At 33.0% G+C, this 26,105-nt stretch overlaps 1 long non-coding RNA gene across 15 annotated transcripts in view; it reads left to right on the forward strand.

The window, feature by feature from the left end:
• Window positions 1–2,748: 2,748 nt before the first annotated feature.
• The window catches only part of LOC310906542, a 47,932-nt gene continuing 24,575 nt past the window's right edge, over window positions 2,749–26,105 (forward strand). For 13 of the 15 annotated variants that reach the window (XR_014589422.1, XR_014589423.1, XR_014589424.1 and 10 more), the window contains exons 1-3: window positions 2,749–2,886; window positions 20,532–20,604; window positions 21,120–21,337. This is a non-coding gene — a long non-coding RNA (uncharacterized lncRNA). The remainder of the gene's footprint in view (window positions 2,887–20,531; window positions 20,605–21,119; window positions 21,338–26,105) is intronic. The other 2 variants (XR_014589435.1, XR_014589436.1) reach the window with 2 other exon arrangements.

Here is a 26,105-nt window from a genome sequence, read left to right on the forward strand (position 1 = left end):
AAATCACAGATTAATTTAGCCATGCTGTCATCAATATGTGACTATGCTTTAAATGAATAAAACACAAGAGCAGAAGAGAAGTAATCTGCATGAGCTTTAAAGTGTTTTGCTTTTTCAGCTGCACTTCTATATTTTTTTCTAAATATATGTCTATGTATGTTTATGGACCTTCTTGAGTCAAGTTTTTAAAAAGATTTGCACATTTTATATTATAAAATCAGTGACATTTGTACAATTCTGAGTGTACCTGAATTATGCTGAATGGATGATGGGAAGCTTCCACTCCACAGAGGTACCAAGTACCAATGCTTATAACTTTGGATATTTACAGGTGAGAAGGTCTCATCACAAAATGTATGCGTGTTTTCCAGAACTCTAAACTCCCCCAGCAGAATAAAATCTATCATTGCATAATATTTTCCTGAAATGATCCAAAGACTACTTCATGTTGTCAATATCTTAAATCAAGGATCTTCTCTGAAGTCATGCATCCCATGACTTCTTTTCTATTGCATTTGTCTTCTCAAACTATGCAATAAATAAAAATTTCCTCCTCTCCAGACACTCACTCACTCTATCTATCTATCTATCTATCTAGCTAGCTAGCTAGCTATCTAGCTAGCTTTGGCTCGCCCCTGTGCTGTCTGCATGAAATTCACCTATTTATTAAATATATTTTGGATTAAATCCACAATAAACAAATAAACAAACACTCCAGTAGATTTTAACTTGAAATAACTTATTATAATATATATTTTTGATTTCTCTCAGAAGTATTGGAAAATATTGGTAAGACTTGTAATTACTACCATAAGAAACACAATAGAACAGCATATGAGTAATTGAAACTGAGATTATTAAGCAGCATCATAAGTATCTGTTTCTGTCTCTTTATTATTTGTTCTATGTATATAAGTAAATTTGATTTTGATGTTCTGGGGCTTTTTTCTGCCCCCTATAACAATATCTCTTTTTACAACATATTGAGTGTTAAGATTTTGTAACTCCTAATTATACAAACTACAAAGACAACATTAAAAATCAACTGTCTTTTTTTGAATTTAAAAGTGTTCATTAACGAAATAATACTGTAAAATACAAGTTAACTTGCTTACTTAAGGGAATTACTGGCACAGTAACACATTCTCTCTTGGTTGCCTCTGAAGAAAGTTGCACACCCAATTTTATTATTTTATTTTGTTCCTGGAATATGTTCTGGAAATGCCATTCAATATGAAAATAGAAGTCCCCTCTCTTTATTAATTTCTTCTCCAACTACTGGACTATTTAGAATACAAATTATGCAAAATAACATCATGTTAATTAATGAAAAAATTGTCTGCTTGGAGGAAACAAAACCATCTACCTGCACATTGTTTTGTTTGCAGTATTCCTATTTCCATAGGGAAATTATAACAGCTAAATCACAGCACATAAGGATAAATTAATCTATGAATGAATGATCTATGAATCTATGGATCTATGTTTACAGTGTTGCTTTTCACATGCTTTTAAGTGACGTGAAAAGTGGTACAAGTGGCCATTTGAAGGCAACATGGGAATAATTTTGTGTAAATGATATGAGTTCCTTAAAATATTTGTGTCACACAGTCTTGTCTTGACAAGATGTTGTTCAATCTTTGTGTTTATGAAGCAGTCCCTACAGAAGGAAACAAGAAGGATTACTTTCACAAGGCTTCCCTTTTTGATGTGATTGATTTATCTTATTTAAAAGAGAGAAAAAATAAAGTACGAAGTCTTAAAGGCTGAGATTGTTGCTGTGCTTGGGTGTCTAAGAGATGAAGAAAAACCAAAGGGGCTGAAAATGTTTTGCATTTACTTAGTTAATTTTTTTGTGGAACTGCATAGAGGCAATGAATTTATCTTTTAAAATACTGGTCTTTTAGAGTAGTTCTTATACAGCAAATGATACCATTTGCAGTGGGTTTTTGGGGTTGTGGGTTTTTTCCCCTCACAATGTATTAACTTCTTATGCAAATATGAAACATTTAGACACTGTCATTTAGCACAAAAAGTAGTGGTTTATAAAAATGGTTCTCAGGAGTGTTCAAATTTTTTTACTTCACCAAGACTGCTTTTTCTATAGAGCATGAACATCATACATCCCCTTCTATTATTTCTAGCTTTAGGAGTCTATATGGTAAACATCTATGTTTTGAGTTAAATCTCTTAGAGCTTATCTTCTTATAGAGAAGGAAAATAATTTTTTTCTGAATCATGATATTCATCAAGTGAGAAATGGAGGCAAATAATGTAATACCAGAGGAAAAAAATACTACTGCAGCATTTCTTCATGTTCTCTGGAAATTGCAGCAGTAAATTATATCCATCATCAAAAGCTTTAAAGAACATGCTAAAAATTAATTCAGAGAAAGCAGGGGTATAATATATGCTGGACCTATATTACTGATTGTTGGAACATTCTGGACAAAACTGGAGTTTATTGACAAATTCTAACCTCACTCAATAATGCCTTCCAGAGGCTCTGGAATGGACTCCAAGGTTTGTACTTTGTGTGAACACGCTCCTCAGTATAAACTCCATGACTGGTTCTGGGAACAAACACTAGAGCTCAGGATCACTTTACTTTTAACCTTAAGCCTAAATGGTCAAACCACAGAGTCAGCGACTTTCTGCTTTTCTTTAAATAACTTATTTTCATTCTTCCTGTACTTAGTTTTTAATTATTACCTGGTTTAGGTCACTATCTTGGCTGGCATTGCAAATTCTAGTCAGTTTAATGTTGACCATAGTCAACAAGGACAAAGCGTGCAAACGCTTATTTTCTGACTGAAGAAACATTACTTGTGGTGCTTCTCTTTCTCATCTGGAAAATAAAGAGAATGGTGCCTTTTACTGGTGCTGGTAAGAAAAAGAATATTAAGAAATGCAATAGGCTGAATAAGAGGTTTTATCTCCTATCTAGTGAGGTTTGGAGGCTTTGGCATGGGGTTTTTGTTGATGGTTGATCAACAAACCATCTGGTTATCCAGAACCTGATTAGTGTATACAGACTTCTGGAATTTTAAACTGCATACTTTTAATTATGTATGCTCTGAGCTCAAAAAAGTCTCAGTCCTGAATAAAAATTTAAAAGAAAAATAATGTTTCATTGTCTTGGTGTTCTTCAGTAGACTGAATGTGTTATCAAGGTGCCTTTTTTCAACTGAATGTAAAAATTTTGCTTTTCCTATGAATCAGTTACAAAATATGTGTAGTTCTTAGCCTCAGAAAATCTAGAGAGAAATTCGAGATCTAAAGATCAATTTTCAAGGTTTCAGTTTCAATTAAGCCATTTGGAGAAGCTAGCTCCTTATTTTATTGCAACAGCGCACCTGGGATCACACATCCTCATTTTAGGTGTTCATGTTACTATCCGTATAGGCTCATTATGAACTAGCCTATTAATTATCAGTATTTTTACCTATTAGACCATTGCTTTAGATAATACAAAAGATGTTGGATTTCCCTCATAAGAGCTTTTCAGTATTTATGTTTTGTTCCCTTTTCTTAACTCATATTGTTCTACCTCTGTTCTGAACAGCCGAATACTCATGTTCTCACAGGACTTGTGTGGTCCCTATCATCATACATGCTTTTTAAAAGGTTTAAGAATATTGATAACCTCATACGCTTAACAGACCCTGAAAGGAAAAGAGACATTTTGAGTAGTTTTATAGAAATACTGAGAAAGTTAAATGAGTAGTTTCACACATGAATATATAGGCAGAGAGTCAGTAATTTTGTTTCATGAAGGATTTTGGCAATGGACTTCTCCCTAAACTTTCCTCTCTTTATTTCATTGCTTTCATAAATCAAAACCAAAGATAGTTGAATGCTCTGTGGAAAATTATATATCCACCTCCTCATTTACACCAAGAAACCAATGTCTCTATAGCCCTTCAGACCACATACTAAATGAGAAGCTATGAACATTGTAGGCAGGATTTCAGTATTCTGTGAGGTGGCCTACCAAGTTACCTTCAATATTCTCTGTTCTGTTCTTCCCATGAGTGCAAAATATTTCTTTTTCAAAATACTTCCCTGGAAACTATATGTACTCTTTAATGTAAAATTAATATTGGAATCAGGGAATTATTATTTTTACCATAAAAATGAGGATGTAAAATTATTTAAGTATATGTTACATATTTTAAATATAAGCAGACTCTACAAATGCACTATTCTGGCACATAATGATATATAAAGAGTGTTCTCTTTCAGTTGCACATAATTTAGGAAGAATTCTTTGGTTTTATATCTATATCTATCTGTAAGTTTAACTCAGTACCAACAGTGGCAGCATTTCTGGAAGAATGAACAACTTATATGGTGTCAGAAGGTCTTCATTACCTTATTGAAATGATCAGATGGTGTGCAGAGGGACACTAATAAACATTTTTCAAAATGTAGGTAAAACAGATATTTCTGAAAAAAAATCCTCACAATGTTCTCAGAAACTTTTTACTTTCTCTGAAGATATAATGTCCTTCTTTCAAAGTCAATTTGCAAGCAGTCAGGACACATGTATGACTCACTTGCCAAATTTCACTTTTAAAAATCAAAACCACTTAGTGCTAAGCAGCAAAAGTGTTAAAAATCAGCATATTTCTTACAGATTTAAAATAGAACTAACTTACTCAAGCAATTTCAGGAAAGAAAAATGCCTAATGAAATTCTTGCAAGGACATTGACTGAAAAAAGAATTAGGTATTGAAACACAGCCTTTGTTTACTGGAGTTTGATTAAAACATTGCTATTTTAATTCTTGTTCTTTATCTGTAAAAATGCAGAATTGTTTTGTGATGCTATCTTTAACACTTACTAAAATAATATTTTATCAGTTGAATAGAATAAAAATATATGACAATGTGGAAAAAAAAAATTCTCCATCATTGTCTTCAGGAACAAACTATTTAATTATTTCAAGAGGAAGAAAATGGAACCTGAAGGTATCTTGTAACAGTTGTAAACACATAGTTTAATCTTCTGACTAGGCAGTAAATCCTGATTGGTGAGCATAAGGTATCTGATGAATGACAAATGATAGTTAAAATATGTTTTGCTGTCCATTGGGTCCAAAATCTTGAACTGTGTGTCCATTCCTTGGATGTATATGGTACAGCTGTATTTAATGATCCAGAATCTATCTTAATTCTTAGTTGCTTTGAAAGGAAAGAATGTCATATTACAGTCTCATAAAAATTCTTACAAAAAGTAATGTCACTTCCCCAATGTTATTCTACACAGTTCAGATTTTTGGTTGATAATGTGGTTTATGTTCACCTATTCATGTCCTTCTAGAAAGAGAAAGACTGCATAGAAACACTGATTAGAGAATAGCAGCTGAGAATAGGGGTAGAGATCAAGACTATTTGTGGTAAAATTTCTAATAATGGATGGAACTGGGATGAAAATTATACTAGGATTTACGTTTTATATTTTGTTTAAAGCTGAGTAGGTAAAATGAAGGGTTGCTGAATGTGTCTCACGTATGTACTGACAGCTCCTATTACACATGTAATGAGGTCATTAAGGCCTTTTTATGACAACTGCAAACAAAATGTGAAGTAACTCCAAAAAACCCCCACGTGAATAATAAGACAATATGCAAGGGCATGTAATAAATAACATACATGCTTCAATATGGTTTGCTTTGAATGGCATTTGAATGGCACTTTCAGTACATGACTACTACCTAGTCCTGATGATTTACTACTTACTCAACAATATGACCATTTCACCAGATTTACCATGCAAACTACCTTCAGAGTAGGAATTTGTTTGTCTCATGATACAGATTCTTTTCAAAACTTATTTGAGAGTCGTCACAGTTCCACTAGCATCTTTCTGGCAATACTTTTTTGTAATGTTTTAAAGGAAGTACAGGAAACTTCTTCCATTTGCATTTTTAGTTCCTAGAATATTTTTGTTTTCCAGAATATAATAAAGATACAATATATAATATTGTGTGTATATATAATATGTATTTTATATATATATAATATATATATTATATCAAAAAACAGATTTATTCTTAGAATTACATCAAGAATCAAGTTAGTATTATTCTGGTTCTATTTAATTGTTAGGTAGTTATTCAGCATATTAATATAGGTGGTTTTTCCTGGGAACAGAGCAGCTCCCTACTAATGTAATTTACATAAGTACAGAGATCACATATATGAAGGATATACTGCATGCACTGAAATTATATTTATGTTTAAAAAGAATGTATATGGTAATAAGATCTTAATTTACTACATCTGTACCGAGGGGGAACTCAAAACACCTCTTGAATTTTCCTTAAAATGTTCAGGGCTACTACAGTGAAGCTCCACATTTTCTATGTGTACCAAGTGTTTATTTAGAGCATGACTGAATTGACTCAATTCAAGGCCATTAGATGCCTAAGTCTCCCATCTGTTGTTCAGCTGCCTCCCCAAGACCTCACCAGACTCTTATTAATTTTGTTTCGTATCTGTTAGATCTTCACTGAATAGCTCAGACACTATAGGGTACCTGAGGTATCATTGGGCCTTTATTTTATTGAGTGTTTCATTTGTTTTTCACTTTTGAAAAGAGTGAGATAAGGGATTCCGGATATTGTTGGAATAAAAGTGATCTTAAAAAACATATTTTTTTGAAGGTTTTGATATGAACATCTGTGAACTAATATAGAGATTTTTTCCAAGATGATTAGATATGAGGTGAAGAGTTGAAATACAGAAAAAGGTATTAGAATACAAGTAGTGTTTGACATTATGCATTTGTTAGCATTTAAAAAAAATATTACATGAAAGTACATTAAAAATGCCACATTCACACATAAAAGCATGCTTCTTTTTTAAAGATAGAAGATGAGAGACTACTTTTTTTTTTACTGTTGCTTACAGCCTTACAAGGCTCACATGTAAGTGTAGCTCCAAATAGCACCTTTTATTCACACAACCTTCATCCTATAAATATTTAAAAAAACATAGTAGTAAATAATGTGCCAAAGTAGTTCAAAAAGTGAATTAAAATTACATTCTATTGCATGATCAGATTTACTCACACTTCGTAGCTGCCTCAGTTCCATACTCTTAAGATAAATTCAAGATGACTGACAGAAACATTTTTACATAATTGCCTGTGCTAATGGAAAAATTTCTGCTCATTAGGAAGTAAATTACACATTGGAATGATGTTTCCCTTATCTGTGTGGTTTGATATATGGGTATCTAGGAAATTCGGAGGTCTGGAGTAACATTCATCAATGATGGAAAAAAAGCCATACTATGTTTTGCTTTGTACCATTGAACTGGAAAATGCGTCAGTAATCACGCTTACTGAAAGAGAATAGGCCAGGTTTTTTAAAAAAAGGCTAAAGTCTGGGTTAATTTAAATTAATTTTGAAAACTTAACTGTACTTTGCGACTTTCCTTCAACTATTAATAAAGTCAAAGGAGGGAAATATACACCATTATAAATGACGTTGGGTATGCTTATCTCTTTCCGTTGAGTTCAATGTGAATCTTGATCAATCATTGTCTAATAGATAAATCATTTAAATTCCTGAATTCATGTGAAGGAATCTGGGATTTTTCATCTGTAACTTAATTCTACTGTTAATTTTTCTGTATTTTTTAAAGACACTTTCTGTTTCAGTGCTGAAAGATACTATGGGTGACAAGGCAAATACTGCCCAGCCTTTAAAATTTCTTTGCTCCAAAGCCTCTCTGGAATTAATCTTCCCCATTTCCATTCATCTGGATAAAGTAGATTATTAGTGGCATTAAGGTTCTTCGACACAAAAAAAAAAAAAAAAAAAAAAAAAAGAGAAAAAAACTATGTAAATATAGTGTATATGATACAAGTATGATTATTTCAGATTGTTTTCCAGAGATCAGTGAGGAATTCTGAATATGTTTCATGTACAAAGGATGAGAAATACACAATATGTACCACTGTTTAATTTATGAGACAGAAATGACAGCATAAAAAAAAAAAAAAGAGCAAAAATTTGCTATTTTTTTTTCTTGAGCTTGCCATCCTCAATTCCATTCATTTCCCCTTGTTCTAGCCCTAAGGATAAAATGAAATAGTCGTTTCTAAATTTCCCACTCTCCCATGGGAATAATATAAGTTTCTATATGTTCTTAATCTAGAGATTACTTCTATGTTTCTCAGCTCAGTTTATTGCTGACATGAGGCTGAAGAAGTTGGTTTGTAAGATGAAACATTATGTGATATCCCTGACAAACTTGTTTGCTTTTCTCTCCGTTTCCCAGCAGTACTAAGAAAATGCTGATTATTTTCCTAGTAGTTGAAAGAAATCCCCCAAGATGTTTGTCAAACTTTCTCTGTCTTCCTGAGTTCCTCCAGAGTAGGCCTCATGATCTGCCTATGCATATCCATTCTGAATAGTATCTTCTGTGTTTCTTTCGTAAATAATTACAAAATCCTTAAAGATTACTGAAACTGCATTATGTTTGTTAGTGAAGCTGAAGTGTGATGCATTATAGAGTTTAACACTATGCGTTTTCATTTGATTTTCCACATAAAGTAGAATATAGATAACATCAAAATGAATCTATTAAAGCTTAGTATACATAATAATTAAGCTAATGCATATTTCACATCTAGTGCCTTACAGTCAACAACATTAGCCATCTACTCTGCTTGAACTTTCATTAAATGTGTTTCAGGACATCATTATGTGTCTTTCGGTAATAACTGTGCACAGCCATACTCCATCTGAAATGGGAGACAGCAGTAAAGCTTCTATGCTATAACACTTTCAAATGATGTGATGTTAATTTTATGGTTAAACAGCAGTGAAGCAAGTTCCCATGGGAATGCTTCTTCAGAAAGAGGCATTATTTTCAGCAAGGCTTCCAACTGTAAACATCTCTTACTGAGTTATTCTACTCTTTTCTAAAATGTCCTTCTGGTAAAGACCCCTAAAGTATTCCTCTATAGCAGAGAATTCAGGATTAGGGACCATTAGCGTATATCATTATACTCTGCTACCTCACAACTAGCTGAATTTTGAGAGACATTTTGTTCTGACCTCTTCTAGTACTATTTTTTTTTCTTTCAAAAGAGACATGGAAAAATATATTTGAATATAAGATAGACATTCTTTTCCTAGCACTGCTGGTTTTTTATTTTAGATTAAAAAAAGCAAAAACAAACAAAAAACAAACAAACAAAAACCCAAAACAAAACAAAACAAACAAACAAAAAACCCTAATATTAATTTAAATGGCCCAGAGAATAAAATGGGTCTACTTAATAATCTCAGTGGGTATTTTTGTTACTAAAGACTTTGGAAATTTATTATATTAACCATTGTGAAGTCAAATAGTTAAAAGCCTCAGGAGACCCATCTACAGGACCCCATTATCACTGAGAGGACTGTAGTAGATAGATTTATGAAGGAGTATTTTTATACACTACTATTAGCAGCAGTCATGTATCTTACCTTGCCAGTCAAAGTATTTCAACAGAAATTGAACTGTCTCACCTTTTCTGTCTGCTTTTGAGTGGTAAAGTCAAAGTATCAAATGGTGAGAATTCTCTCCATATGTTCCATAAAAGAAAAGGGAAAATAAAAGCCTATATCCCACGTTACTTGGTTTAAGGGGAGATGGGACCAAATAACTAATTTGCTCTAGTTCTCATAGTTATATTAGTGACATGAAAATGTTACTCTCTTTAAAGACCTTAATAGCTTTACAGTCTACAGATGTTATTTATGACAGTTGTATCTATATCTTATGAACTGTGTGATAGTATCCATATGTTGTTTATATATGTATATATAAGAAATTCTCTCAATTTCCTGAAATACTAAAATATTAAGAAGCCTAAAAAAATTATAAGAGACACAGCACCTATAACGTTATTTCAACTTCAAAAATTACTCTATTGAAACAAGCATATATATTTCTGTGGCAAGACTACGTATATATATATACGTCCTAAACTTTTTTCTCTTTTTAATTTACTTTAAATAGACAAACTACATATTTGTTTTGTACCTAAGACAGTGAATTTAATTTTTTTTTTTTTTTGTGAACCATCTACATTTGGTGAAAAAGGGTTTTTTGTACTTACATAAAATTAAAATTCTCATCAGTTCATTTTCATAACTGTCTGCAGTATCCTAGAGATTCCTGGCAAGGCAGTAACACTAAAATATAATGAAAAAGGATCATTCAAGATATCTTTTTAAAATTTTTGAGATGTTTAATTTATTATATTAGATTTAATCAATAATAAAGAATTTTTTTAAAAAATCAGTCAAAGATTTTGAGAATAAATGTGATATTAAAAATCAAATCATTACCATAAGTTGTTTGAGGCAAAAATATATATTTAGAATTTTTAAATTTCCACATAAAATTTTCCAAAATATGGAAATACACTAACTAAACAAGTCATAACAAATACTGCAGATGAAGCAAAGTAATTTCCCCTGTACCATCAGGAGCTCTATGTTTGGCCTTCTAAAATTGTGAAAATTCATAGAGAATATATGCCAACCATCAATTTCTTGCAAAGCCTGAACTCAAATTCACTTTCCTTGGTGTATGTTTTTAAAGACAACCCACTAGTTAGAGGCTTTTCAGAGGATGAAAATTGATGCCTGTTCAACACTCTTCATTGCCTTACAGAGTTTATGTGCTCAAGAGTGTCCTAAACATAGAATGCATTGGAAACAAACATTAAAGTAATAATAATGGAATGGCATAGTTTAATCTTCTTAAATTCATTACACTAAGGAGAAATTTTCCAATTTTCAAAGATTCCCTGAAGTGCAGGAGGCAATGAGGTTTTCCAGAGCTTTTTCAATTGAGCAAGAATATTTATATCCCATCTCCTGATCCCACATATAAGTACACCTACACTCACAGACATGCAAACTTATACAAGTGCTGACCTATACAAGCACAGACTATTTAACCAGTATCCTGAATCTGAAATGGCACCTCATTTGTCCAAATAATTTTAAACTGAAAATGCCAACATTTGTATTAAAAGAAACCACCTCAGTTCACATGTAATCCTTCAAAAGTGACAGTACTTTGGCTGTAAGTGCAGACTGAAAGGCATAAGGCTAAAAGTGAGCAAACAAAAGGGAATTGCTGGAAGAGATGTAGAAGCCTAAGAAAGTTTTAGCAAAGGAATGTCTTGATAGAGAGGAACTCTCCTATAAACCTCTCTAGATAACATCTCTGCAACTTTTAGAACTAGAAAAAGAAGGGTTTGGCTGTTCATTTACTTTGTCTAAGATAATAAAGGGAAATATGCATGAAAAAATTTCAGTTTGTTGTGTTCAGGCAAAGTCATATATATGTGTGTGTGTGCATGCATGTATGTTGAGATATGTTTGGATTTAAGTGCTCTAAATTCTGAAAAAATAGATATGAAAATATAATTAAATTTTCCTTGTTCAGTTATGTATAGCAGATACAACATTTACTTTAAAGTCTATGCTATGCACTTTTTATGCATTAATTATACAGCCATATTTTATCCGAATACTCATTGCTATATTTTGCTCTATATTTTACATTCTATTTGCTAGTACCCACATTTTAAAAACAATTATTTAGAACAATTTTTATTGGGAAGCAGGCTTGTAATTATTGGGTAAATTAAACCAATGATAAGACAATTTATAGTTATGCTAAAACAACTATTATGAATATTAATGTACCATAATGAGCATTTTTACATGAAAAAAAAAATCCAAACCAATTTTTTTTTAGCTGAGGTGAAGATTATATTTCTCAGCAGGAGCAAAACTACCATACTGGTATTTCCTTTTTCTTGATTTCATTAGGAAATTCATGTTTCAAGGACACAGCAGAAGTCTACTTCATTCAAACACAAGACTGAGTTTTGAAATCACAACAGTAAAGAAATGTGTAAATTGTTTTCTCATTGTAACTGTTTTCTGTATCAATTTAAAACATGCCATTCAAAGGACCTTACTGTATATTCTCAAGAATATTAATGAGGCAAAGGTCAAATTTATCAGCTTTCTGTGTAGATTTTTACTGTCACCTTATTCCTCAGAAACTGCACCTTTCCCCATAAACAAGTTGAGAAGTTTTATATTGTCACTTGTAAGTCAAGATTATGAGATATTTTAGTACAATCTGAGTAACGTAAGGATTAATGCAGAAACAGACTCCATTTCATACCTGAGTTAACTTCTCCTACAAGTTTGTAGCAAGAGTTTCTGTTTCATAGCTCTGGTAAAATCTATAGTTAAAATTTGAAAATACATATATGTATTGCTTCCTTAATTTGGTAATATTCTTTTACGTAATCAAACATTTATATATAGTACACAATAGTCTGGCTATGGCGGCTAAGACTGATTCAATCAGAATATTCAAAGCATCCAACAAAATAATTTTGAGAGCAATTTAAAAAATTGAGCTGACATCAGAATAGGATCAATGTGTATTAAATCCTCTGATAAGCATTTCAAAGAGCAGTCAACTTACTTTCATCTAAGCTATATGCAATGCAGAAAGCAAGACAGAAGCTGTACCAAATACTAAGAGATGCTCTGTCAGCTGTAGAATGTAGCAAACCTGAGACCTCTCTGCAAACAATAAGTCTGTCTACAAAGTTGGGTGCTGAAAAAAATTGGGTCCCTCAATCAAAGAAAATGTATCAAAAGGAAAAGAATGCAATAGCCATCTTAACATGAAGTTGCCTTAAATTCACTCCTGTGCAGCAATGCGCAACTAAATTCCTATATCTATATTCCCCTTTCCATACCCAGACTACACCTACTATTTCCCATGAGTTTTTCCCAAGAGATTCTTTACATGGAGTACTTTAGCTGATTTTACCCTGGGCAACAAACTCTTATACAACATTAAATCCGGGAAAATCACGTTCTGATATTTGATTGATCCAAAGAATTTCTCCTTGAGGGCTATCAAACCAGTTGTCTGGCTTCTCTGTCAGAAAAGTTGCTATTGCCTTCTTTCAACAGGATAAGGTAAAAACAGCTCATGTGCCTGACTGTCATAAATCATATTTAATTCTTTCCCCAGCAGGATCAACACCTGCTCACAGTGTGAGTCTTTCAGAAAAACACAGTTGTCTTGTTTTAGTAGCAAACAAAGATTATGAGCTTGGAAGTGAGTCAATAAAGGAGACTGTAAACATTTGAGGTTTTGGAAGAGAGGAGAAGAGCTGACCTTGTTTTAGCGCGCCACAGTGTGGGTGGTAGAAAATAAAGTTTTATGTTAAAATTATTTTTAGAAATAAAGTTTATCAGAAAAAAACATAGAATCTTAGTTTTTAATAATTTTGCAGTTTTACTTACCTAGAACTTGTAGAGAAAAGCAGAAACAGAGTACTTCTATGACAGAAATAGTTGAAGTGTGAAGGACTCTGGAGCTTTTTTTAATTCAAATCCTTCTGTTTACTTTTGAACTCTGTATTTTATACTACTGTAAGGATTCTGTTTGCAAAGAAATTTTACTTTTATTTATGTTAACACTTGTCTTCTATAATGTTGCTACAAAAACTAGCTGATATTGTTTCTTCGATAACAATTTTCTGTTGCTTAGTTAAAACAGCAATATACTCTGCTTTTTCTTCCCTCTATAGTTTTGGGGGTTTTTTTTGGTAGGAATATAAGAACACCCCATAGCCACCGATTCACTAACAAATGATTTTTAAAATAGTCTGGACTAAGTCAATGTGTCATTTATTGGTGTAATATTTTACTATAGGAGATATAGCTCAGACTCCCAGCAAATTATTTGGGTGCCTAAATTTTAAAGGTTTGGGGTTTCATAGTTCAAAAGGAATTCTACCTTGAAATTCTCTGTTCATTGGCAGGTCTAACTTTAAAGGCCTCTAGACTCTGTCTACGTTTATAGTAGCAAAGTTCATGAACTTTCAAATTTTCATTATGAAAGTACTTAAGTCATAATGTTTCCAGCCAGCATGAAAACTGGCTTTCACCAAAGCACAGTCATTACCTACTCACTACGAATTCCTTCACTTTATTTTTCTCCTAGTGCATCTGAACCCTTAAAATATAGCTAAGCTATTTAAAATGCTTCAGAAGCAGCACAATGTCTGCTTGTCTTTCAGGGTATAATTTAGATTATACCAGGTTATAAGCAGGGTTAACTCACAACACACAGAAAAGAAAAAAAAAAAAAAAAAAAAAAAAAAAAAAAAAAAAAAAAAAAAAAAACAAACCAAAACTATCCACATAAAACCATATTTTAGGCTTTAAAAACGAGCTCTAAATCAGCTGCTAGTAACAGATTCATTCTCTAATAAAAAGCAAAAAAAACCCAAACCAAAGCAAAGCATGAAAGCTCAGTGTTATGAAGCAAAACACATTAAAAAAATGTTTGAAATCAACAAGCTTTCTTTGAACTCTTTCACATAGAAAAAAAAATTGTTTGCCTTTAATTTGACTATGAAAACATGGGTTTTTAAAAATTATTTTCCAGCAAGCTTAACACTTGAATTTGAAGCTTTTAGAGTGTCTACAGTGTAGATCATACTTCACGCTCATGATGTGGGTTCTGTGAGCTGGATTTTTTTTGCTACTGTGAAACTGTACAGAATGAGTGCCTGAATCTCTTTCACTGATTATATATGACTATAGGATGCTGAAGAAACTTGTGTATTTATGAGATGCCCATAAATCATCTCCACTCAGTGTATAAAAAAATAGTTTATTTGCAAAGCCATGTTTTTTGTGACCTCATCTATTCCCACCTGCTGCTTCTAACAGACCTACAGCCTTTTTTATGCCTTTATCATCCAGTTGAAGGGTTTAGCTTTTCTCTGAGGAATACAGTAGATGGTTTTCCTACTTTTTTCCTCTCCTTAACCAATCTCCTCAGAGGGTTAAAAACATCTTCCTTAAAGCACAGTTACCACTGTGATCAAATTGTTCTGTAAAGCCATGGAGACTTTAAACACTGGTGCTCATGATTTTTTGTGCAAATTTCATTATAAATACAATAAACTCTTCTTATAAGACATTGATTTTCAAAGGTTTAGGTAAAATATCTACAATTATTTCTGCTAGAATATAGCTTCTTAACAAGACTGAATGATCAGAAGGATATTTAAAAAACATTAGAAGAGACATCCTTGACTTATGTTGCTAAATCCAATGCTAAGCACTGACAAATGACAAATGTGTTTTAACAAAGGGCTACAACTATTGTCACCTCTCAGAGAGCAGCCTCACAGGTACAATTTATACGGGAAATGTTGGTTGCACCATTAGTAAAAACACATAATCTTGAGAAAAACATTACACTAGAGCAAAGAAGTACCTTTTTCCTGGTAACAGGTTAAGGAATCAACATACCACAGGTTAAAGACATAGCTAACATGGGTACTTAGCAAACAAAGGTCCTTGGCAATTATAGTTCTGGACTGCAGCTTGCTGCAAAAGATCTTTAAAGCATTTAGCCACTATGTCCTGAGGGTCAGCTTAGTTGTAAAATCAAATTTGGGATCAAGATGGAATTTTGATTTCTACAAAGACTCCGGGAGAGTTTTTCTCTTCTCTTCTATGAGGCACAGCTCACTCCCAACAATCGTCATGTCAGATCACAAACTTTCTGCCTTGGTAAACTTCAGACCTCATTTTTGAGTCATCTCCTCTGTGGAGAATATTGGCTTGTGGTTTGACTCATTTGTCCTTCAGACATTTAGGTTGTTACAGGCCACTGGAAGCATTCTGCAACTAGTGTTAAGTACGGTCAGGCACAAAAACAATTCTGCACACTTCTGATACAAGAGCTTTTTGCATTGGTCTGTTACTGAGACAGACTGGTTTCAGTGCCTATGTCTGTACTGGAAAATAGGGAATAAAGTGTTAAAATTGAAATATGTTTTAATCCTATAAGTGAAAAAAAAGAAAACTTTGAAAGTTTTTGGGGAATTTGGATTTTAGCTCAGGGGAGAAGTTTAAAAAAGTTATGTAGGCACATTAGAAAGTTGTTTTCCTTTATTGGAATGGAGATAATACATGGAAGAAATAGCTCATCAGGAAAGAAATATGAGAATGAAATATTTTACCTGGAGGCAATTCTCTCATAGATGAAGCAACAAATGGGCAATACAGATAGAACTGACATTACCTTTGGGATTAAAGTCATTTGGTCCACCAAAACAAAATTATGACTAGAAGAAGCCTTCAGTATGATAGAGTGGCAAAGGGTAGACGGAGAGTTGATCAGAATAATTATAATTACTGTCCTTTACTATAATTATATATGTCATAATTATTATAATTCTGTTCATAATTTTTTAATGTAGGTAAAATATGCTATTATGGTGGAAAGAGTAAAAACACACAGCTAAGGGCAAACATGGATGAGTGATATTACGGAGCAGACATATATTTTAGGAGCTATTATGTTATCATAAGGATCAAGAAAACAAAGGCTATGTGCATGATACAGGAACTGGATGAATGACAGCCTTGCTGCAAAAAACCTGGGGGTTACAGCAGATTGCAGGCTGAAGAGGAGTTGAAAATACATCCTCAACGCCAATAAAGCAAACTGTACATGGGGAGGACACAGTGGTGCAGATGATAGGATGTAATCTACTTTTTCATCCCTCAAAATTAGTAGAAAGCAATATACTTAAATAGCTAATTTTCATTCAGGGATCTCTTTCTTCTGTTTTTTAAAACCAACATCAGTTATCTTTTCTCACCACCTGTCTCAATTTGGAATTGACAAATACTTCTTGGACTGTTTCAACAGCATAGTTATAAGATTGCGTCAATCCTGTTACAGCCACTGCTCTTATGCTAATATGCTCATGCTGTATTAGCATACATTATATTAATATAACAAATATGTCTTTACTCTGATGATAATATGGACCTTCATCTTTCTTTCTGATTTGAAGAGAAAAAAAAAAAGCCAACAAACAAACCAAACAAGTGGTCAGTAATAGGTAGTTGTTGTTTTACATCAGTTCAGCAAACCAGAAGCCTGAGCCAGCAAGCCTCACTCTATGTTGACACCAAGGAAATAAGAGTTTATCCAGTAATATAATGAAAAAGTGTGGGGCTAAAATTTTTTCAGTTATAAATTCTTTACCAGTAATTTCCCACAGTCAGATTCTTGTCAGCATCTTGGCAAACAGCTGTTGTGATGAGTCAGTGACTTGTGGGATTGAGGGCCTTGATGTCACGTCACTGAATTACAGCTCACGAGGGTCTTAAAAGTCCTTTTGCAATAGAACCACACAAACTCCGAGCGAGGTTTTCTCCCCTTTTTTGTTCAGTATCTTCCTGTTCCTTCCTTCAGTTCCTCTGATAATTGCCCATAACTTACTAGTGAGCCCAATTTGTTTGTAGCCTTTAATGCATCCTTTTAAGCATACCATAACAAATAAGTGAGCAGGAAAAAGGAAGGTAGCATGACAACTCCTGTTCACACCAGGTAATTTCAAAGGCTTTATTTTTTTTTTAAAGAAAGATGCAAGCCATGGCAGGACTATTAATTACTGGGGCTCTTGCATAATTTGTTTGACTGAAGCCAAGAAACAACATTTTTGTCTTGCCAGGAGTTTTGATGGATGAGTATCATGTAAACAAATGACTCATTGGTCTCACTTTGTGGAGAGAATGAGACTGTCAGACTGCTTTATAGGTAATGGGAAGAGAGACACTTAGGGAGCAAATTAACCCCTTTTCCCTCCAGAGTACACATTTGAATGAATTGGATGTTTCTAAAAAAATTTGTCTTTGAAACAATGTAAAAAGTTAATTGTGATTACTTCAGATATAGCTGAGATATGGGTGACAGAGCTTTAAATGCTATGTAATATTGATTTGATTGTCCTTTTAGAGATTTAAGAGAATGGAGAGAATGTAATAAATGAAATTTTACACATTTTGGAAGATTCTCTATTATCCTTACGTCATTAAGCCCATGATGGGATTGAAAAAGGAACTTCTTAAATAGGCATATATGTCTGTAAATTACTGTGACATTTGAAGGTAGAATGTTAGCTGAGCTCATTACATTTTTGACACTGATGTTTTATAAGTGTTTCAGTCCATAGAGAGAGCTACAGCCATTTCTGTGAGCAAAAAGCAATTAGGTAAAAAACTCAGTCACGATTTTCACAACACTAACATATTTCTGAGGTGTGTAGCATCATTCAGATTAATGACATAGATTTGTGCAGACTTTATATGAAAAAATAACTTAGTTTTCAAAATGACACAATACATTAAGGCTACTTAAAACAATACTGGGGGGGAGAAAAGAAGAGTGGAATTAGGGAGTTACTTTAAATTATTTGAATTGTAAAAAAGAATTTAGTCCAGAGAAGAGACATAGAATTAAATAATTTGTGGCAAAACAATCTTTCAAGTACCAGAGTAGCAGTTTTGTATCCATGAAACTCTGAGGTAAGACCTTTATCTCTTGGCACCCATTTAGCAGCTCTCAAGCATTTACTGAAAATGCCAAGAGAAGGAAGTACAAATGCAGAACTGGCCACGGTTGAATAGGATGTTACCTATTCATGTTAGATGAAAATGAGACAGCATTAACCTATGTAGAGAGAAATTACCTACAATTTTGAGATGACAGTCCTTTGCAGACATTTGGGATTAAGAGAGAATATTTTTCCTGTTTTGGGTGAGATGGTCATTTTATTTTCATAGATGTAAATCCATAAGTATGCCACTAAAATAAATTAGGTAATATTATTAATACTAGAAGCAGAATATTTTACTCCTTTTCTCTGGAAATAAACATAATGGAGGAAAATTACTCTTGTAAAGCAAGATACTTTTGGAGATCAAAAATGAGTAATCACAGAATCAGTACTGTAAGGAAATTAATAGACTGGTAAAAACCAAAGCCTCTAAATCATATCGAATTAAAATGCACTCTAAAATAAATTTTCTCCCCTTTTTATTTTGCAGGGCCTTCTGTTCCAACTGTACAAAAATTTATCCCTCACTTCCTCATTAATGCTTCATGCCATTTTTTCTATCATGCATGTTTCGTTCTTTTTTGGTCTATTCACTTAAGAAGAACAGGAGCATTTTTCTCTTAAAAAAAGTGGCTGTTCTTCTAATTCTTGCAGGGTAGGCAAAGACCTAAAAAGAGAAATCATTAAGCAGAGTACAATAAGAACTATACATGTAACATTTGTTTGCTTTTTCTTAGGGATAATTAGTAGGAGGTGTTAATGCCTGTTCAGAAACTCAGTGTAGACTATGGTTTTCAAGTTCAGACTTAAAATAGAGAAGGACCATCAGAGTTGCAATATGTCTAGATCACACAAATTAAAAGTGCTGCTTTTCATGGATTCAAATCTTAAAACCTTATGATTACACCAGGCCATCACCCATCCCTCTTTAAGTAAACTTCCAGCTTTGTATGAGAGCGCAGGTATAGAAACATGACATACTGATTAAAAAAGGGGTATGAAACCACAATATTCATCAGTATTTTAAATCTCATTTCTATTCTGTCAATTTAATGACAGATTTAAAATTTAGACTAAAATATTTAGGCTTTAAAGATTGCTTTTGGCATTATTGATAATAAAACATAATTTTTGTCACACTCCAGAGCAATTTTTCTTCAGATGTTTGAAATGCACAAAGATTGAAATACAAAGAGAGATACCCTATATTTAATATTGCCACTGTATCTATTTAGCAGAACTCGCAGTACTATCCCTTGAGATGAAACACTTCAAAATCAGCAATATAATACTGCTGTGTCTAAAAGTAGTAATGGACATCCCGCCAAACAACAGTGTGATCCTTTTCCCTACGTTATTTATGAATGTTTATCATTAACTATAATAAAAGCATAATTAATAACAAAGAATTATGTTTCCATTTATTTGCTTTATAGTCTCTAAAAGCTCTTTGGATATGTGGCTATATAGCCCAACTATATAAGAAGCTTAGGAAATGTAAGATATGGCGTTAAACCCATCCCCTGGATAAATGTATCTCTATCTTTGCTGGAGTAACATAAAACTTTTACATTCAGTGGAAATTCCTATGGTTTTAGTCAAAATTAGAACTTACTCTGCAAGCCCAGTCCTAAAATAAGCTATAGTTTTTACAAGTATAGTATTGAAAATTTGGTTTTGGTCCTTTCTGTAAGTGCAATTTGTATAGGATATCTTAAGAATTACAGGAAAAAAAAAGTGCTTCAAAGATAATATAATGCAAAATTACTCTTGTCTGGCCTATTCTCCTTAGTACCCATATAGAAATAATTTGTGTTATGTCAAATTTCATATACTTCCAGCAGGGAATGTAATCATACATTTCTCTATTCAACCAGTTTTGATGGAATAAAACCCCATTAATTTCAACTTGTCACAACCTAAAGGCTTACCCACGCTTTTGGTGTATGGGCTTCCTGACATGAGTCGGCAGAACTATGCAATATAAAAAGACGTGGAGTATTTTTCCTATCAGTTTCTCCACTTTGTTACAGATAATCTCCCTGCCTTCCACGTTTAGACGCGTCTTTGAGGAGGAGCTGTTCAATGATCTTATGAGGCACAGAGGTGAGACCGATTTACTTTGCCATCTTAAATATGTAAAACCTGTAAATTCGGCAAAATATAGTATTATTTATGTAATCTGGGTGACATCTATTCAGTTTAAGACTCAGAACATTTTTTTAAATTTTTTTCTCTACCTTGAATATTTAAATATCACTTTTTTTTTTTTTTTTTTCCTGTTTTTCAAAGTAAAAGTGACATTCTCTTTCATCCTCTTCCTGACTTCTATTTCTCCTTTCTGCAGACTGGTTATTTTCCAGTTCTCTTCCGTGTCTTGAGAGAAACATTAAGTTTATGGAAATTCATTCTTATCTCCCTTGGTTAATCTATCTTATATAAAAGTTACCGTCTGTCCCAGCTTCCCATATAATTTCTGTCAGCGGGGCATTGGAGTGTAGTGTCTATTATTCCACTCTCCCCACTATTTATAGAAACACATTATGGCACCTTCCTCTCTCCCCCCACATATCTGACATGCATAGTGATATAAATGTCTTTGCTTCATGACCACGTTTCAGCTTCTCCTTCTGATACCAGATGCTGCTTCCATCAGCACTTCCTCTTGCAGACTAAGTGATCAGCCAGAAGACTAAAGGATTTTGTATTAAACCAGTGATGTGATAAATGGGTTTGGCCTCAAAAAGACTCATTCCTTTCATACACTTACTGGAATTGGGAGATTGGTTCATAAGCTGCAATTCCAGACCAATTATTTTAAAAGAACATTAGAACAAATGTAAGTATTCTCTTCATGAAAAGTGATATGAAAATGGTCATGGGGAAAAGATTCTCATTATGACATGAAAGAATAAAGAATATATGGCAAATATAACTGTGATCTCTGCTGGCAGTAATTCCATTGCTGAGAAACATGGGAGTACCAGGTGATTTCTAACATCAGTATAGAGGAAGTGCAATCTGAGCCAGTCAACAAAAACTCATCATGACACTAGAACACTTGTGAAAATGAAATAGCATTATATGTAAACATAATTTTTACATCTCAGTTATATCAACCAGTCTTTAAAGTAACTATATGATGCACTGAGACTTGGTCTTGCCTAAGGCAGGTACTATTCCCCTGTGGCAGTATGACAGAAATGTTTTGTTTGGGTGGAGGTCACATTTCACAAGAAAAAAGTTTTAACTACATCTGTAGCTATCACTTATGAGAAGAGAACTGGGTGTAAAAAGAAAATGAAAACTTTCTCCTTAGTCCATTGGGTATTTTGCTCTTCTATTGTTTAACTCCTGCAGTGCATTTTCTAATCTCCGAATCCAGTTGGTAACATCAGGCTTTACGAGGAAATTATTTTGTTTTAGCGGATCAGGAAGGAAGTCAGCAACAGATAATAGGAAGTTGTCTTCTTTTATTTTTTTTTTCAGCACAATCTAATTTTAAAAACCAAATCCTTCACTTTGCAGAGTTGAAAAATACAGGCAGTGTGCTGAAAAATGAGAGCTGGCAGGACATTCACTATTAAACCTGCCAGCTAGCAGAAACCTTTAGCCTAGCAATTAAGTTGAAGTATGACAAAAGCATAGATCAGGTTGTTTGCACTTAAATTCATAGAGGACAAGTCATTATCCACAATTTCAATTCCAGTATAATAAAAATTATTCATCTAATAAGAAATGATCAATGAAACTTAAACTTAAAATTAATGAAACAAAATGTAAGAAAAAATCCAATAGCTTTAGCTGACAAATTGAAAGAACCATCCTGTATCTTTCCTAGAAATCAACCACTGTTAACTAAAGCTGACTCAATGCTATTTACTTAATAGTTGTTGGTTTTGGAAAGCAACTTAATGACCTGTTCATTAACTACTTTTAAGTTACACATTGTGAAAGTGATTATTTAATAGTAGTTATAATAAAACCACATGCAAAATAACAATAATAACAATAATCTTACAGGAAAGTGTTGGGGCACTCAGTTCATTTGTATCCATATGCCTGGAAGGCAAATATAAATTCAAACTACATTATTTCATCCTTCTCACTGCAATAGTCATTTAGGATGAGAATCATTCCTAACCAAATATAACCAAACTAAATGGTTTAGGAGCAGCCAAGACCTGGCTGTTCTGTAAAGAAAAGGACAGGGGTGCCTTATTCCCTGGCAGGGCAGGGGAGTCCCCAAGGCAGTCTACCACCCTGAGAAAGCTGTCAGTATTTTTCAGCAGTATTTTTCTTATCCTTGGCAACTTTTCCCTTCTACCTAGAACAACTTTACAGCTGCTCATCTCAGAAGTCAAGTTAGAGAGTGGGGACCAGGGCTGGGATCAGCAGAGATGTGGCTGGGCAAGGGCAGGGCTGTGACATAGCTGTGGGATGAGGGACAGAGACACAAATGAAGTGAAATGAAACAGAACCTCCCCAATGAGTTTTCCTCCATTTCTTTCTCATGAAGTAGTCTGAGCCAAGATTGCACCACTGAGCTGCATCCCTCCACTGGCATGGAGTGCAGGCAGCTCCAAGGAGGCAGAGAGCATGCACCAGATCCAACACTAAACAATAATTTAAAAAACAAAAAAAACAACAAAAATCACAAACTCTAAGAAATTATTAAAAATCAAATAATGCAGCCAAACTGGGTTTTATAGAGAGTTTCATCTCTGAAACATTACTGGCCACTCAAAGAACTCAAAACCAAATAAGCTTCAGGCTCCATATTAAACTACATTTTAGGTCCAAGCTGTGACAAAATGCATAAATAAGCAGTCTGAAATGACAACTCCTATAGTTTCATGTACAAACAACAGAGGACAGATTTTATTATCTCCTGCCTTTTATAAATATATATTACTTACAATCAAATCTTATCTGTGAATACAAACAGTAAAAAATAAACAATATCAGAATTACACATTTCAGAGCAGATTGAGAATCACTGATTTTTTACCTCCAGGTAATGCTGGTCACATTACAGAGTAAAATAATCTGGGAAGATGCAGATTAAGAAAAAAAATTTAAAGGGATGTCTGAGGAAGGAAGGTTGGAATTTTGCTACACAAGCAGTTGCTCTGCATGGGTCAAACCTGACATATTAACTGAATTCTGAAGCTTTTCACAACATAAAGAAGATACAAGAAGACAGATTGCAATGCCTTTGGTAAAGGAGAATTTTCCAATGACACAAGGAAAGGTGTTATTTAGAGGCAGAAAAATATATTTATACATATAAATGTACTAAAATAGACATTTATCTGTATTTTAAAGATGAAATATTTTATTTCATCTAACATTTGTCTACAAAATTATAAGATTTTGTTACTGTCTATAATGAAGAAAATCAAAATGCTTGCTATAGTAAGAAGAATAGGAAGAGCTATAGAGAAAAAAGAATCAGAGTTCAAAGACTAGAAGAATAGAAATAAGTGGTGGTTCTGAACAGCTCACTTTCTATGATGTTCAAATTAACAATGATAATGAAGTATTTTCTGTATTTCTCTATAATTACTATTCATTTAATCAAAGAAAAAAATGAATTTGCATGAGAATTACAGTTATGCTAAATGAGGGATTTTTCAACCGCAGGAGGCAGAAAAAGCCTCTAAAGGGAAAGAGGGTTTCTTTAAAGGTCATCTGAAAAAAAAAGTTGATTGTTTCAAGAAAAAATTAAGTAAAGTGTTTTTCAATACATTGAAAAACAATTGTGTTATATTCAGTCATTAAACTGGAAAAAAAAAACCCCAACAAATCCTCTTAGTACTAAATTATTGTATATCTAAATAAGGTTTTAGATATGATATGGATACTGTAACTTCCACAAAGCCTCAGAACACAGTAATTTCCCATAAATGCTTCTTAATCAAAAATTTCCATCGATTTACATTTTATATGCAAATAATAAAAGCTATTGCAATTATGTACATATATGGATCTTGGTGCATCTCAATGCTTTGTGGAAGAAACTTATTTTTTACAGATTTTCTTGACAAATAAGTGCTCAGGGATTTGTAAAAATTACAGCAATTCTCTATTCTTTTGTGAACAGACTAGTAGGGTTGGCTAGATAGGTGTCTAGACCTCTGTTCAGTGTACATTTCTTACCTAATACATTCTGAGGATGTCTTTGCTGTTTTCCCAGCCTTGTCATACCGTTACCTACAGGCATCCCCTGCATTATTTACACACATAGCTACATTCTTCAATTCTTCTTCTCTTTCCTAAATGAAGAGGCTCCGTAATGTATCAAAACTACTTCTTTTGATGCCAAAGTGTGTGATCTATATTTCTGGGTAAGAAATGCAATCCCACTTAATAAATTAGGTTCTCAACATCATCTAATAAGATTGAATCATCCAAAGTATTACTGCTTCCTAATTATCTGTCAGAAATTTTATTAACTTTTAAACTCTTACTTTACTAAAAATCATTGGTGAGAATATGAAATGAGGCCATTGAAGAACCTCTCAATCTTCTGTTGAGAAACAAACTTGTGGTCCCCTTTCATCATTATCAGCTGTATCTTTCCCTTTGAGTAATTCCTTTGTTTGTTTTACAAATCTCTACTTTCCCCAGCTTTCCTAGTAATGTGACAGTGTACCAAGGTCTTTATTGATGTCTAGGAAGATTAGATCAAGAATATTTTACTATTTTGAAAAAAAATCGATTATCCTGTCTAAGAATATAGTAGTTAAACTGGACATGATTTATCTTTGTTAAATATGTGTTGTATTTAATCCAGTTTCATCTAACCGACTTGATTTTTGATTGAGTATATTGTGCTAATTAGTTATAGCTTTTTTTTTTTGTAATTTCATATATTTATTAATTGGAGTAAAACTATATCTTATGTGAAGTCATGCAAAACTAAAATTAAAAAAGAAGACCAAATAAACCCGCACTGATAATCAGGTGACAAATATTTAATTACAAAGATGTTTTCTGCAATATGAAGAAAAATAGGAAAAATACATAAGAAGCTATGGGGGGAAAGTTGTCAATGCATTATGAATCTTGCCTACCATTTCATTTTATCATCAACAGTTTCATTCTTTTAGGACAAGAATACAACATATATCATTAGATTAACCTGTTTTCCAGATACTAGAGTCTGAACTAAAGCAATATGGAAGAGATGATATTAAAATGAAAAATTATATTAAAAGTAAAATTTAAGTCAAATGTGCAATTCATCACTGAATAATTTCTTTTTGTGTATATGTGTAAAAGGAGACAATAGTCTGAATATAGGAGAATGGATTAGTCCTAAACTTCAATAAGCTTACCAAATAATATTCGAATTACTGAATAACATTTGGTATTCACGACGACTACTCAAAGTAGTAATGCACTCCAGGCCAAAAGTTGCTGTTATTCAGGATATTTGGGAGCTTCCAAAACTGTGAAAGTTTACTGGGAGACATTTGGACTTTTTACTTATTTAAAACCTTATTTTAAAATAATATTTGTAAATTCTTCTTTGCTTGTTTGTTTTATAAAAATTCGTAACATTGTAACAGAATTGATGGGCCTAAAAATTCATTTCTGCT

This window comes from Zosterops lateralis (assembly GCF_965231275.1).
Source record: "Zosterops lateralis genome assembly, chromosome: 2".
NCBI lineage: Eukaryota > Metazoa > Chordata > Aves > Passeriformes > Zosteropidae > Zosterops > Zosterops lateralis.